General features: G+C 43.8%; 1 protein-coding gene across 1 annotated transcript in view; it reads left to right on the forward strand.

Moving 5' to 3' along the window:
• The first annotated feature begins 10,068 nt into the window (after positions 1-10,068).
• Positions 10,069-13,787, forward strand: part of si:cabz01090165.1 (uncharacterized protein LOC100333421 homolog) — a 686,742-nt gene continuing 683,023 nt past the window's right edge. The window contains exon 1 of the mRNA XM_061719918.1: positions 10,069-11,211. The gene's annotated coding sequence lies outside the window, so the exon portion shown is untranslated. The remainder of the gene's footprint in view (positions 11,212-13,787) is intronic.

Genomic DNA, 13,787 nt, shown 5'->3' on the forward strand with positions numbered 1-13,787 from the left:
ACCTCTGCTGTCGAACAGACCCGGGTGTCATGACGCCAAGAGCGTGGCTGCAACCGGACCCCTGTTTATTTTTTCACTTTGAGCTATTTAGGAAAAAACGGTTTGTCCTGGTGACATGTTGTGAAGCACTTTGTGGTTTTTAATGTTTTAACACGCATATTATTATCCGTCGTTTCAGGTTAAACACAGACAAAATGAAGATTTGTAACATTTTTCCTGTTTTAGGTTTCCGATTTTTTGAGGTCAACTGCAGGTCTGACTGTCCCAAGTTCACAATTAGTTTCAAAACTATTGGTCCCCATTAAACCGTGCAACCAAAAACAGAATTTATTTTTGAGTCATTTTGACTCATGTTAGAATCTATAATATTTTAAATGTTTGTATAAAAAAAACAGAAATGGTCTTTACTATTGGTCCCTGAGTGATTTTTGTCTTCAAACCAGCCCTGAGCCACAGATCAGTGTTTTTCTTAAAGGACTCCATCAGCAGGGCTGGTGTCACTGAAACACTTGAATGAAAGATAGTCCTCTTAGATTCTTGTCAAAATGTGATATCACCAAAAGAAACGGGAAAGAAATCAGCCGGAAAACCAGAGGTTACTGGATGCACGAACACATGATTTGGATGAGCTGGAAGAAGTTTCCGAGTTTCTCACTAATGGAAAAGTGTTTCCGTTGTAGGTCACAAAGCGTACACTCAGATCGTCCCCGGGCTAATCATTTTAACATTAGCATAATTTCTTTATTTTTTTTTGTTGTTTCAATCGAACATATAAATAAAAAAACTTAATTTGGCTTAATGCTAATTTTTCTTTGTTGCTTTGGAGCCAAAATAATACAATAAACGTGTGTGTACGTGATTTATTGGGTTTTACCATTTGAAACGGTGTGTCCACTTGATTTTATGACGTCTTAATTGCATACATGTTTCTTTGTTCTGTTCTTCCAACCGTACTGGTGTGGCTCTATGCTAGGTACTGGTGTGGTTCTAGGCTAGGTACTGGTGTGGCTCTAGGCTAGATACTGGTGTTGCTCTAGGCTAGGTACTGGCGTGGCTCTAGGCTAGGTACTGGTGTTACTCTAGGCTAGGTACTGATGTAGCTCTAGGCTAGGTAATGGTGGGGCTCTAGGCTAGGTACTGGTGTGGCTCTAGGCTAGGTACTGGTGTTGCTCTAGGCTAGATACTGGTGTTGCTCTAGGCTAGGTACTGGTGTGGTTCTAGGCTAGGTACTGGTGTGGCTCTAGGCTAGGTACTGGTGTTGCTCTAGGCTAGGTACTGGTGTGGCTCTAGGCTAGGTACTGGTGTGGCTCTAGGCTAGGTACTGGTGTGGCTCTAGGCTAGGTAATGGTGGGGCTCTAGGCTAGGTACTGGTGTGGCTCTAGGCTAGCGTGGCTCTAGGCTAGGTACTGGCGTGGCTCTAGGCTAGGTACTGGTGTGTCTCTAGGCTAGGTACTGGTGTGGCTCTAGGCTAGGCACTGGTGGGGCTCTAGGCTAGGTACTAGCGTGGCTCTACTCTAGGTACTGGTGTGGCTCTAGGGTAGGTACTGGTGTTGCTCTAGGCTAGGTACTAGCGTGGCTCTAAGCTAGGTACTGGTGTGGCTCTAGGCTAGGTACTAGCGTGGCTCTAAGCTAGGTACTGGTGTGGCTCTAGGCTCGGTACTAGCGTTGCTCTAAGCTAGGTACTGGTGTGGCTCTAGGCTCGGTACTGGCATGGCTCCAAGCTAGGTACTGGCATGGCTCCAAGCTAGGTACTGGCGTGGTTCTAGCTAGTTACTGGTGTGGTTCTAAGATAGGTACTGGTGTTGCTCTAGGGTAGGTACTGGTGTTGTTTTAGGGTAGGTACTGGCGTGGCTCTAGGCTAGGTACTGGTGTGGCTCTAGCTCTACTCTAGCTACTGGTGTGGCTCTAGGCTAGGTACTGGTGTGGCTCTAGGCCAGGTACTGGCGTGGCTCTAGGCTAGGTACTGGTGTGGCTTTAGGCTAGGTACTAGCGTGGCTCTAGGCTAGGTACTAGCGTGGCTCCAGGCTCGGTACTGGCGTGGCTCTAGGCTAGGTACTAGTGTGGCTCTAGGCTAGGTACTGGTGTGGCTCTAGGCTAGGTACTGGTGTGGCTCTAGGCTAGGTACTGCCGTGGTTCTAGAGTACTGGTGTGGCTCTGGGCTAGTTACTGGTGTGGCTCTAGGTTGGTACTGGTGTTGCTCTAGGCTAGGTACTGGCATTGTTCTAGGCTAGGTACTGGCGTGGTTCTAGGCTAGTTACTGGTGTGGCTCTAAGATAGGTACTGGTGTGGCTCTAGCTCTACTCTAGCTACTGGTGTGGCTCTAGGCTAGGTACTGGTGTGGCTCTACTCTAGGAACTGGTGTGGCTCTAGGCCAGGTACTGGTGTGGCTCTACTCTAGGTACTGGTGTGGCTCTACTCTAGGTACTGGTGTGGCTCTACTCTAGGTACTGGTGTGGCTCTACTCTAGGAACTGGTGTGGCTCTAGGCCAGGTACTGGTGTGGCTCTAGGCTCGTTACTGGCGTGGCTCTAGGCAAGGTCCCCCTTGAAGAAGGGATTTAATCTCAAGATAATACCTGGTAAAATAAATGTTTATTTGATTCTAGTTTTCGGTGTCACTCATCACCGGCTTGTGTATGTCCACACAGACTGGATCAACGTTTCTCTTCCCCCAGCAGCCACTTCCACCCACTTCACAACACCACAGAGATCAAACCTGTGCAGGGTCATCCCTCAAAGGTTGTCGAAGCATCTGCTCCTGTGAATCATGGCAGTGTCTCGTTTCACTTTGTCAGTTAAATCAACTACTGGAGTCTGTTTGGAATGAAAATGACTTTTCCAGGTTGGGATGGTATATTGCTTTGGGTTTAATGCAGTGAGGAAAATCTTCTCATCTGGGATTTCTGGGATTAAACTGGATCAGACTGTGGGCTGTGCATGGTTTGTGGGGGGGGGGTTTCCTAATATTTTCAACAAATGCAACAATCTGTCATGTTAATCTGTGCATTTGTAATGTGCATGCTTGAAGGTCACTGATTAAACTGACAAAGGGACGAAAAGATTAAGAATAAGAGAAAAAGCAGTGTTTTTTCTCTTGAATACCGGGTATTATGACCATGTGACGTGCCTTCACCTTTACCATTGCTTCCTGTTTAAGGGGAACTTTTCTGGACCAGATTTCTCCCAGGTCTTAACCAGTGCAAGTGTGTTTTTGTGTGGTAAAGAGGATAGCGCTCATCATCCATCCTTCCATTTATTACAAAGTCACAGCTCCTCCATCATGACTGTTCATTTGTCTCTCATCGCCGTGAGTCCTCGCACTCCCCCGGGGCAGCGGTATTGGCGTATGCTGAGGAGATGCAGAGCACGTTTCCACTTACACAGCGATACACTTCTCAGCATTCAGCCCACGTATGTCGCTCCCTCAACGCTGCTAATTCTGATTCACAGCTGCGCCGGCAACGCCGGCCGACCCCTCGGGCCACCTTAAACCTGCATTCCCTCACCCCATCAGAGCTTTACCCCTCGCGCTTCGTCCTCAGTCTCTCTCGTTGAGCAAGTCAGTCAAAGCAAACAGGTACCGACACAAATGTTGGGCCGAGTTCTCGCTGGACGCAGGAAAAGAGACCTAGCTTCATAAAAGGATTTTGCAATATTTTCTCTTTTTGAATATTGAATTTTAAACATGGTATCAAAGCTGTTACTTAACTTAATTTAATGGGGGTTGGGGGGGTGTTCAAGTGATGTGGTTGCCATGACAACACTGGTGATTTCATGATCACACTTTTTGGAGTTAACAGAGGGTTTATTGTTTTTGTTTTTTTTAAAGCCATCAGTTATTTATATTTAGATTACCGGTAGTTGCTTTTCCGTAGATTCCTGAATGTATTAGGGCCATGCAGGAGAAAAGATATTTGAGAGGGGAAGGTTTTTATTTATTGTGCACTTCGAGAAAAAAGTCGAAATGTCGAGAAAAAAGTCGAAATGTCGAGATTAATGTTGAAATACAATTTCAAAAATAAAGTCGAAATTTCGTGAATAAAGTCGAAATTTCGAGAATAAAGTTGAAATACAATTCTCAAAATTGTACTTCAACATTATTCTCAACATTTCGACTTTTTTCTCAACATTTAGACTTTTTACTCGAAATTTTACTTCAACATTAATCTCGACATTTAGACTTTTTTCTCGATATTTCGACTTTTTTCTCGAATTTGTACTTCAACATTAATCTCTACATTTCGACTTTTTTCTCGACATTTCGACTTTTTTCTCGAAGTGCACAATGAAAAAAAAATCTTTTTCGTCTAAAATATTATTTTAATTTTTCTCCTGCCTGGCCCTAATACTCCCAAATTTCCCAAAAAATATCAAAAAGTCCATTTAAAATAGCCTGGGTGAATGTCCATGATATACAACAGCAAGACAATGTATTATTTACCTGGTTGGAATGAACTGTTTTTATGAAACAACTTGTGAAACATTAAGAGAAAAAGTGCAGTTTTTTAATTAGGTTCTGACATGACTGCATGATACGTGGATAAAGTTATCCGCCTCCCCAACACAGTTGTATCTGTGTCACATCAATGGAATCAAAGGATTGCTTTGCTATGTAAACCCCTAACTTGAGAAATTAAATCCTCTGAATCATTTTTTTAAACTTTTATTAATGTATGAGCTTAGTTATTAGACTACATAGATTATTTCATGGATACATCTTTTCAATGTTTTTTAATAACGGGGATTTGTGCTTTGGCATAGCTTGAATCTTAAACATGACTCCAACGTCGACGGGCTACACTCACTTTCTCCAAACAGGATTAAGTGTATCCCAGCTGTCACCGGGATGACAGTTTAATTTTATGTTTTAGGTACTTCTCTGTCAAGGTAAGCCTGAATGACTCCCGGAGGACCATTTGCAGTGAGATTAGACTGTTGACTTGCAATAAAAATGTAACCCACCATCTTTGTTTCATCATATTTTGTGAAATATCTAATATTCTTCACATTCAAGTCCCACCCCACCCCCACCCCCAACACACGTACACTCCCATCTCTGAGACATGGGTATTTTATTTCACACCTCTACTTTCAAAACCAACTGTTAGGGGAAACATACTGTATACACACACATACATATATATGACCTGCCAGAGTGTTCCCTGGCCTCTCACCTGTAGTGAGCTGGGATGAGCTTCAGCAGACCCGAAGCGGGGAATAGAAAATAGATGGATAAACATAAACCACTGCTTCGCTAAAAGTAGTGTTCCTTGATCTTGGCCCTGAGAGGTCAAGGCCCCTGCATAATTTAGATGTCTCCCTGCTTCAAAACACCTGGTTGGAATGAAATAAATCTCCAATTCAATGTATATAGCTTCTATTACAACAGAGGTGTCTCCAGGATCTTTTCGGAGACCAGAACAATTATTACATAAACAATCAGTGTGTTTACATGGGAAGTTTAATTCCTCTTTAATTCAGAATTAAAATTAAATCTGATTTTTCAATGATTGAAAATTACCATGTAAACACCTAATTCCGAATGAAAATGGTCATTCCGAATTAAACTGAATTCCGAAGTAAGTGGCTGGTTTATTCCGATTTTAAATCCGAATAGAATAATTCTGCGAACATACACTCATTCCACTTTAAATTAATTCCGGTCTTTCTGCGCTGCTCGTTCCCTCGCCCGTCTGTCTCCATGACGCTTATATTCCGCGCTTGGCTTGTTTTCGAAACAAAGTTTCAAGATGGCACACAGTAAACGGTGGTTGTGTCAAAGCACGGTCTTCTGCCTCCCTTCTCCCTCCTCCTCAGCACACGAAAGAAAATCATCAACATGATGTTGTCGTGCTGCTGCTTCAAAAATAAAATCAAAACAAATCCAAAAAGGATGGTAATAATGTGGTCCTCCATTTTGTTGCTAATCGAGTAAGTTTGTTTTCTTCCGGTAGACGTAAATACATAAAGACGTCCGCCCCCCTATCCAATCAGAACCTTCCCAACCCCCAGATCTTAAGCGGAATTGGATAAAGCCGATCAAATGTGTTTTCCATGTAAACCTCAATTTGGAATTTCTATTTCCACGTAAACTCGAAGGAAAATTGTTTAATTCTGAATTAAAAAACGTCATGTAATAGTGGCCAATGGCAGGTACAAACTCCCCTAAACCTCAAACCAAACAGAAGCAACTCCCCTTTCGGAGGGAAGAAACCTGGACCAGGACCATAAGGGGGGGGGCTCCACCAGCAGTGGTCGGGGGGGGGGGGGGGGACTGCAGGCCAGGGTGTCAGCAGGCATCTACCAGTCATGCACACAGACAGGTGGAAGCAGCAGTGGGATGATCAGAGGGGGGGGGCTGCAGGTCAGCATGCAGCTCCTGAAGCTCTGGCCTGCAGATACGCACAGAACCAGCTGCTCGTTGTCCTGTAGCCGCAGCTACAACTACTGGCCCTAACACACTGGAGTTTACACTAACTAGAGGTTTACTGAACACTAACTAGAGGCTTTACTAAACACTAACTAGAGGATTACTAACACTAACTAGAGCTTTACTAAACACTAACTAGAGGATTACTAACACTAACTAGAGGTTTACTAAACACTAACTAGAGGATTACTCACACTAACTAGAGGTTTACTAACACTAACTAGAGGTTTATTGAACACTAACTAGAGGTTTACTAAACACTAACTAGAGGTTTACTAACACTAACTAGAGGTTTACTAACACTAACTAGAGGCTTACTGAACACTAACTAGAGGTTTACTAACACTAACTAGAGGTTTACTGACACTAACTAGAGGATTACTAACACTAACTAGGGTTTACTAACACTAACTAGAGGCTTACTGAACACTAACTAGGGTTTACTAACACTAACTAGAGGTTTACTAAACACTAACTAGAGGATTACTAACACTAACTAGAGGTTTACTAACACTAACTAGAGGTTTATTGAACACTAACTAGAGGTTTACTAAACACTAACTAGAGGTTTACTAACACTAACTAGAGGTTTACTAACACTAACTAGAGGCTTACTGAACACTATCTAGGGTTTACTAAACACTAACTAGAGGTTTACTGACACTAACTAGAGGTTTACTGACACTAATTAGAGGTTTACTAAACACTAACTAGGGTTTACTAACACTAACTAGAGGTTTACTAAAGACTAACTAGAGGTTTGCTAACACTAACTAAAGGTTTACTAAAGACTAACTAGAGGTTTAATAAACACTAACTAGAGGTTTACTAACACTAACTAAAGGTTTATTAAACACTAACTAGAGGTTTACTAACACTAACTAGAGGTTTACTTAACACTAACTAGAGTCATTACTGAACACTAATTAGAGGTTTGCTAACACTAACTAAAGGTTTATTAAACACTAACTAGGGTTTACTAACACTAACTAGGGTTTACTAACACTAACTAGGGTTTACTAAACACTAACTAGAGTCATTACTAACACTAACTAGAGGTTTACTAACACTAACTAGGGTTTACTAAACACTAACTAGAGGCTTTACTGAACACTAACTAGAGGTTTACTAAACACTAACTAGAGTCATTACTAAACACTAACTAGAGGTTTACTAACACTAACTAGGGTTTACTAAACACTAACTAGAGGCTTTACTGAACACTAACTAGAGGTTTACTAAACACTAACGTTTGAAGTTTGGTTTTAAAGGTAGAGGTGGTGTCAGTCTCCTGAACCCAAACAGGAAGTTGTTTCCATAGTAACGGTTCCTTATACCAGAAGGCCCGTCCTCCAGATCTACATTTGGATCCTCTAGAAACTACGAGTAAACCTGCACTCTGAGAACTGAGAACTCTGGAACATAAGGTACTATTAAGTCTTGCAAATATCTTGGCACTAGGCTGTTTTAGGTTTGATGTGCAAGTAATAACATTATGAATTGTTTTACAGGGAGCCAATGGAGGGAGAGAGTGGTCTCTCTTGCTGGTTCCTGACAGCATTACCAAGACAGGAGAACTAATCAAGACCAATAAATGTCATTTGTATTTCTAATGTGGTTGATTGATAGTCGGCTCAGCCAATGGCACAGCTGATTCACATCCGTAATCGTCATGCTTCCCCACTTAGCCAAGCAAGGAGTCGTTGGTACTTACCTGGCGTCGGTAAGCACAAACGTGAGAGTAATATTTGATTTTGGGTCGTGTTAACATGTTAAACGGTATATTCTGCTGTAAAGAACCACTCTGTAGAAGCTGTCAGGGTTTGACCCTTCCTGTTTTATTTTGGAGCCCGTGTCTTTGTGTTTAAGTTCTGGTTTGACCTTCCTGTTTCCCATCTGCCCTAATCGTCTGCACCTGTGTCTCGTTAACCCTTGTGTATATCTGGTCTTGTCTTTTCCTTGCTCCCTGCTGGGCGGTATTGTTTCCTACCTCTGTGTTTTTCCCAAGCCCGGGTTTTGTAGTTTTTGATTCTTGTTTTAAGCTCTAGTTTTTGTATCATGTTTAGCAGCGCTTTTTTGTTAATAAATCCTTGTTTTTGAGAACTCCTGCCTCCTGCTCTCCTACATCTGGGTCCAACAACAACCGTTTGAGAACAGAAGCCAGCGGGTCACTTCACTTACTGCTGTCCTGTTTACAGCCCATAGCTCTGCACAGCTGACGGTAATCGGTTGAACAGGGTTGATCATTAGAAGCACCTGCCTGCAATTTACACTTTATCAATCTTTTGGATTCGGAAAGAGGGTACTTAGTATTTCCCCACTTATTATTCATTTGTTTCACCATTTAGATTCATTTCTGTGGAATCACACAGGAAAAAAAAGGTTTTTATTCATCTCAGGCCCCGTTTACACGTAGCAAAAATTGTGCTGTTTTCATGCATTTTGGCCGAAACGAAGCTCAAAGTCACCAAAAACCATAATTTCTGAAAACTCCGGCCAAAGTGGAGATCTGCAAAATCTCCGTCTTCACGTTTGCTTGTAAACAGAGGGAAACAAACATTTAGGCTTCAGAACGTCACATTATGCGACAGAAACGTCACCAGCGTCATGTGTGCGACCCGTGTTTACAATTTGTTCGGCCACCGTCAATATTTTATTCTATTTTACCTGTTTTATATTCTAAAGTCACACTTAAAAGTAACTCCACTTCTCTGTCACTCCAAACGAAAGACTCTTCTGTCATTTTGGAAGAAACTGGAAGTTACTCGTGTCATTTGTTGATGTTTTTTTTCCAGGATTCCGATTGGCTAGCATGACTTAATGCTTCTTGTCAGACTGCCCCCTGTAGGTTTGGCTGCTCATAGCACCTTAACAGCTATTTATGCAGGTTCATGTAAATGATAGTATTTTTCAAAACGTAGAGGGGGAAATATCCGTTTTCGTAAATACCCGGCTATGTGTAAACGTGGCCTTACTCTGTCCTGTTTACAGCCCAGAGCTCTGCACAGCTGACGGTAATCAGTTGAACAGGGTTGATCATTAGAAGCACCTGCCTGCAATTTACACTTTATAAATCTTTTGGATTCAGGAAGAGGGTACTTAGTATTTCCCCACTTAATATTATTCATTTGTTTTACCATTTAGATTAATTTCTATTTAATCCAATTGCAAACAAATTGTGTGTGTGTGTGTGTGTGTGTGTGTGTGTGTGTGTGTGTGTGTGTGTGTGTGTGTGTGTGTGTGTGTGTGTGTGTGGGGGAGACGTGCTTAATTTGTCTAATTGGCATAACTCACTGTCAGAGCGCATGGATACAAATCCAGACTGATGTGAGCTGACAATCAAATCAATCATCTCTCAGCCCTGATGCCTCGGGACCTTTTCTGTGGACATATATTATAGATGGCTGTAAAGGTGATCTGTGTGTGCTGCTCGAACCCCGTCCCGCCCAGCCCTCCCCTCATCCCGCATCCCTCCCCGCATCCCTCCCCGTCACTCACGGCCGCCTCCAACCGGCGGGAAGTGCGTGCAGGATTCCGCGGCTGAGCATCAAACTTTCAGCGCGTGTTCTGCGTCCTGAGCTGCCGCATTGACACCGGGGGACACCTGGGGGGGCCGGAGGGGATGCAGCGCGGGGTGAAGCGGGGATTTAACCGGACCGAGCAGGGAATCTGACCGAGGATGCGCCGCGGAGCCTCCGCGAGGACGCGCCGCACCGGTGGGCTGTTTTCCCACCCCTGAAAAAATCCACAACCTGCAGAACCTGCAGTCTCCTCCAAACCCGAAGACCAATCTCAGCTCGTTGGAAATCGAGCTTTAATATTATCACGGTTCCACGTCACCTCCCCAAATACATGTACGCGCGTCTGTTGGCGTGATGCGTTTCTCGTGAAGCGGACTGGACTGGACACCGCCCGGGCCACTTCTTTTCGGGGGGGATTTTTTTTTTAAATGGATTTTCGACCCCTTTGGACCAGGAATACAGGATTGTTCCGAAAGTAAATGTGCTTTCACCCTCTAAACGGGTCGCAAAAGCTGCGTTCTTCGGGGAAATAAACGCGCAGCTCCGATCCGCCCGACGCTTTCTGGATAGGAGCGTGATTTCTGCTCCAAGAAAACCCTCTCGCTGGTGTTGGTTTCTTCACCAACGCCTGTTTGGGGTTTGAAGGCACACAAAAGCAGCGCGGAACGAATTTCTGCGGCACTTTCTCTACCTCCCCGTCGGCTCGGACCCCTCTCCGGGGACGGTGCGCTAGTGACACGGCGTTTGCGCTACTGGAGTGGCGTGAATCTGAATCTGGGTGAGAGTGGCACAAAAGAGTTTTCCATCCGTTGTGGCCCCTTCTACACTCTCATCTGCGCATTTTTAGAGTCTGTGCAGCTGAAAGCCTTCTTTGCTTCGCATGCAGAGACCACCGGCAGGTGATTTTTCAGTTCTCCGGCTTCTTGGTTTTGCCATTTGTGACAGATTTACGCGCAGGTCCTGCTCTGGCAGTGACACTTTATAGCCGCTGCCCGAACCCACGGACGCACAGACTCGCAACATTCCCCGCATATTCAGCCTCGGGAAGAAGGAAAAAAAAACTGCTGAGATACCCCGGTCTCCTCCGTGGATGTGGAACCGAGCCGGGCAGGAGAGCGGACCAAGAGTTGGAGTAAACCGCGCATCTCCATCTCCCTTCCATCTCCTTCTTGTGATTTAAACTGCTCCATCATTGAAGCGCAGGACGAGGGGATTCTTTTGTGGAGACATTTTTTTTGCAGAGGAGCTGGAGATCGATGAAGGTAAGGCTGATTGATCAGCTGTTAATAATGCAGGGTGTGTGAGATGATGATGATGGCGGAAGATGCTCCGCTATGCAGTTGGGTTTCTCCCCCCGCCATGCAGGCGCACATGCAGGCAGCGGTGCCAACACTAGTTTTATTCTTAGTTTCCAGGAAATGAATCATCACTGTAATCTGATTAAGCTCTGCCATAACCCGGCTCAGTGTACACTGCTGCTTATGTTGGGAAATCTGCAGAAAATTCCTGCAACCCCTTTTCCATATGGTTGCGGAGTCCGGTGAAATGGTGATTTTTCTGAGGCACTTCAAGCCTTCAGAATCAGAGGACGAGCCTGCCGCGCCTGTGCGGGGACGCGCATTCTGCCTCCGTTCGCGCGCGCATGGACGGGTGCGCGCTCTGCAATGGAATCCATTTCTGGGAGTCAGGATTTGGGAGGGGGAGGGGGGTTGGGGTGGGGGTTTGGGGTCCTCTACATCTCTCTCTGAAGATGCCTCATCACGCCACTCCAGCTGACTGGCGTTACGGCCGCATCTATTATGCAGGAGGTCAGGAGATGAGAACATAAGGGGAGGGGGGGGGATGAAGGTCTGTAGAGGACGAGTAGGAAAAGAATGCAATGACTATGTAGTGTGTTGAAGGAGGATTAGAAAAAAAAAGGTTGGAGGAATGGGGAGGATGGCAAAAAATGATTTTAAAGGGTTAAAGTTCTACGGAAGAGTATTAGGGCCAGGCAGGAGAAAAATAAATATATTTTAGAGGAGGAAACGTTTTTTTTTCCATTATGCACTTCGATGAAAAAGCCAAAATGTTGAGAAAAAAGTCGAAATGTCGAGATTAATTTTGAAGTACAATTTCGAGGAAATGTCGAAATGTTGAGAAAAAAGTCGAAATGTTGAGAAAAAAAATGTCGAGAAAAAAGTCGAAATGTCGAGAAAAAAGTTGAAATGTTGAGAAAAAAGTTGAAATGTCGAGATTAATGTCGAAGTACAATTTCGAGAAAAAAGTCAAAATTTCATGAATAAACTTGAAATGTTGAGAAAAAATGCGAAATTTTGACTTTTTTCTTGAAATTGTATTTCAACAATAATCTCGACATTTCAACTTTTTTCTCGAAGTGCACAATAAAAAAAAATCTTCCCCTCTCAAATATTTTTTCTCCTGCATGGCCCTAATACTCTTCCGTAGAGTTCAGAAGAACCAAAATGTTAGTTTCAGCACAGTTGATCAGGTTTAAACTGCCTAGCTTAGTGCTGAGAAACGTAGTTGTTCTCCCAGGCATTTGGTGCAAACATAACATCCCAGAGGAACGCAAAACAAACACTGGTACTAAATGATGACAAATACTGTGTATAGAAAGAGCAGATTATAGAGACATGGCCCAATACCGAAAACAAGGAATCTGGGAGTGGAAAGCTCCATTAGTGATCATTTCTGTTCCTCAGAAGGAAGTGAAATGGGGGTCTCCAACCACCAGGGCATGGACCTCCACCAAGCTGCAAAAATATTCTAGACCATGGGAGGTTCAAAAAAGAAAAAAGCACATAACTTATTGTTCGGTCTGTGCACTTATTGCATGCAGTTTTGATAGTGAAGCTGCCACTTTCCCTTATTGGAACTATGGGCAGAGCGTTATATTTCCAGATTTTTGACAGGAACAATGGAAACTCCATAACTGAAAAAGGGTAGCCTGCTTTACTGCCATATTTATTCTTCCATGACATGTAACGGAAGAAAAAAATTCCTAGGCTCCTAGAGATTCCATCATATTTGAGTGAAAGTAATTTTGGCATATAAGTAAAGCTTCTGCTGTTGGAACATAGCTGTGGTAATGACTGACTGCATGAGTATGCTAATAAACCACGTGGTAGATTCATTGCATTCATTTCTACACTGTTTCAGAATGTTGTGACACTGAGCTCAGTGCCTGAAATGGTCTCAGTGAAATGGAAGGAGAGTTTCAGCACCATGGAGAGCTCAGATACTGGGCTGCTGTCAGGCCTGAGATGGTTTTAATGACTAAAGTACCAGGACCACGGACAGCTCCCAGTCAGCAGCTCAGTGCAGTCGCCAGTCACTATTGGCACTTTTCCACTAGCAACTACTCGGCTCGACTCAACTCGGCCTGGTTTCTTTTCCACTACAATTCAGCACCTGGAGCAGAAGTAGGAGGTTGGAGCGAAGCTGCTGTGCCGTATTTGATTGTCTGATCTAAACGAAGAAGACAACAACACTAAAGATGTAGAACCTGGAGGAGATGATACTGTATATGTGCTGCTGGATCTGTGGTTTGTGTTTGATATCAAGTTAAAAATGAGAGTGAAAGGAGCTTCAAGTGGCGACGCTTTTAATTTTAGTTTGTCTCGGCGCTGCTGAAAAGTCAGCTGGAGCCGTGAGCAGCTATGAAGTGACAGAGCTCCTGGTGGATCTGGCTGTTCCTTATCGCCCGTCTAGATCCCTTTTTAATTCTCTCCTCAGCCACCAGGTTTATGAACATCTGCACCTCAGAGTTGGATCACCAAACAGACTTCTGCTGCCGTTGCTGGTGGAATAAAATGAACAAGAATCCGTCAGAGTC

Source organism: Cololabis saira, chromosome 4 (assembly GCF_033807715.1).
Source record: "Cololabis saira isolate AMF1-May2022 chromosome 4, fColSai1.1, whole genome shotgun sequence".
Classification (NCBI taxonomy): Eukaryota; Metazoa; Chordata; class Actinopteri; order Beloniformes; family Belonidae; genus Cololabis; species Cololabis saira.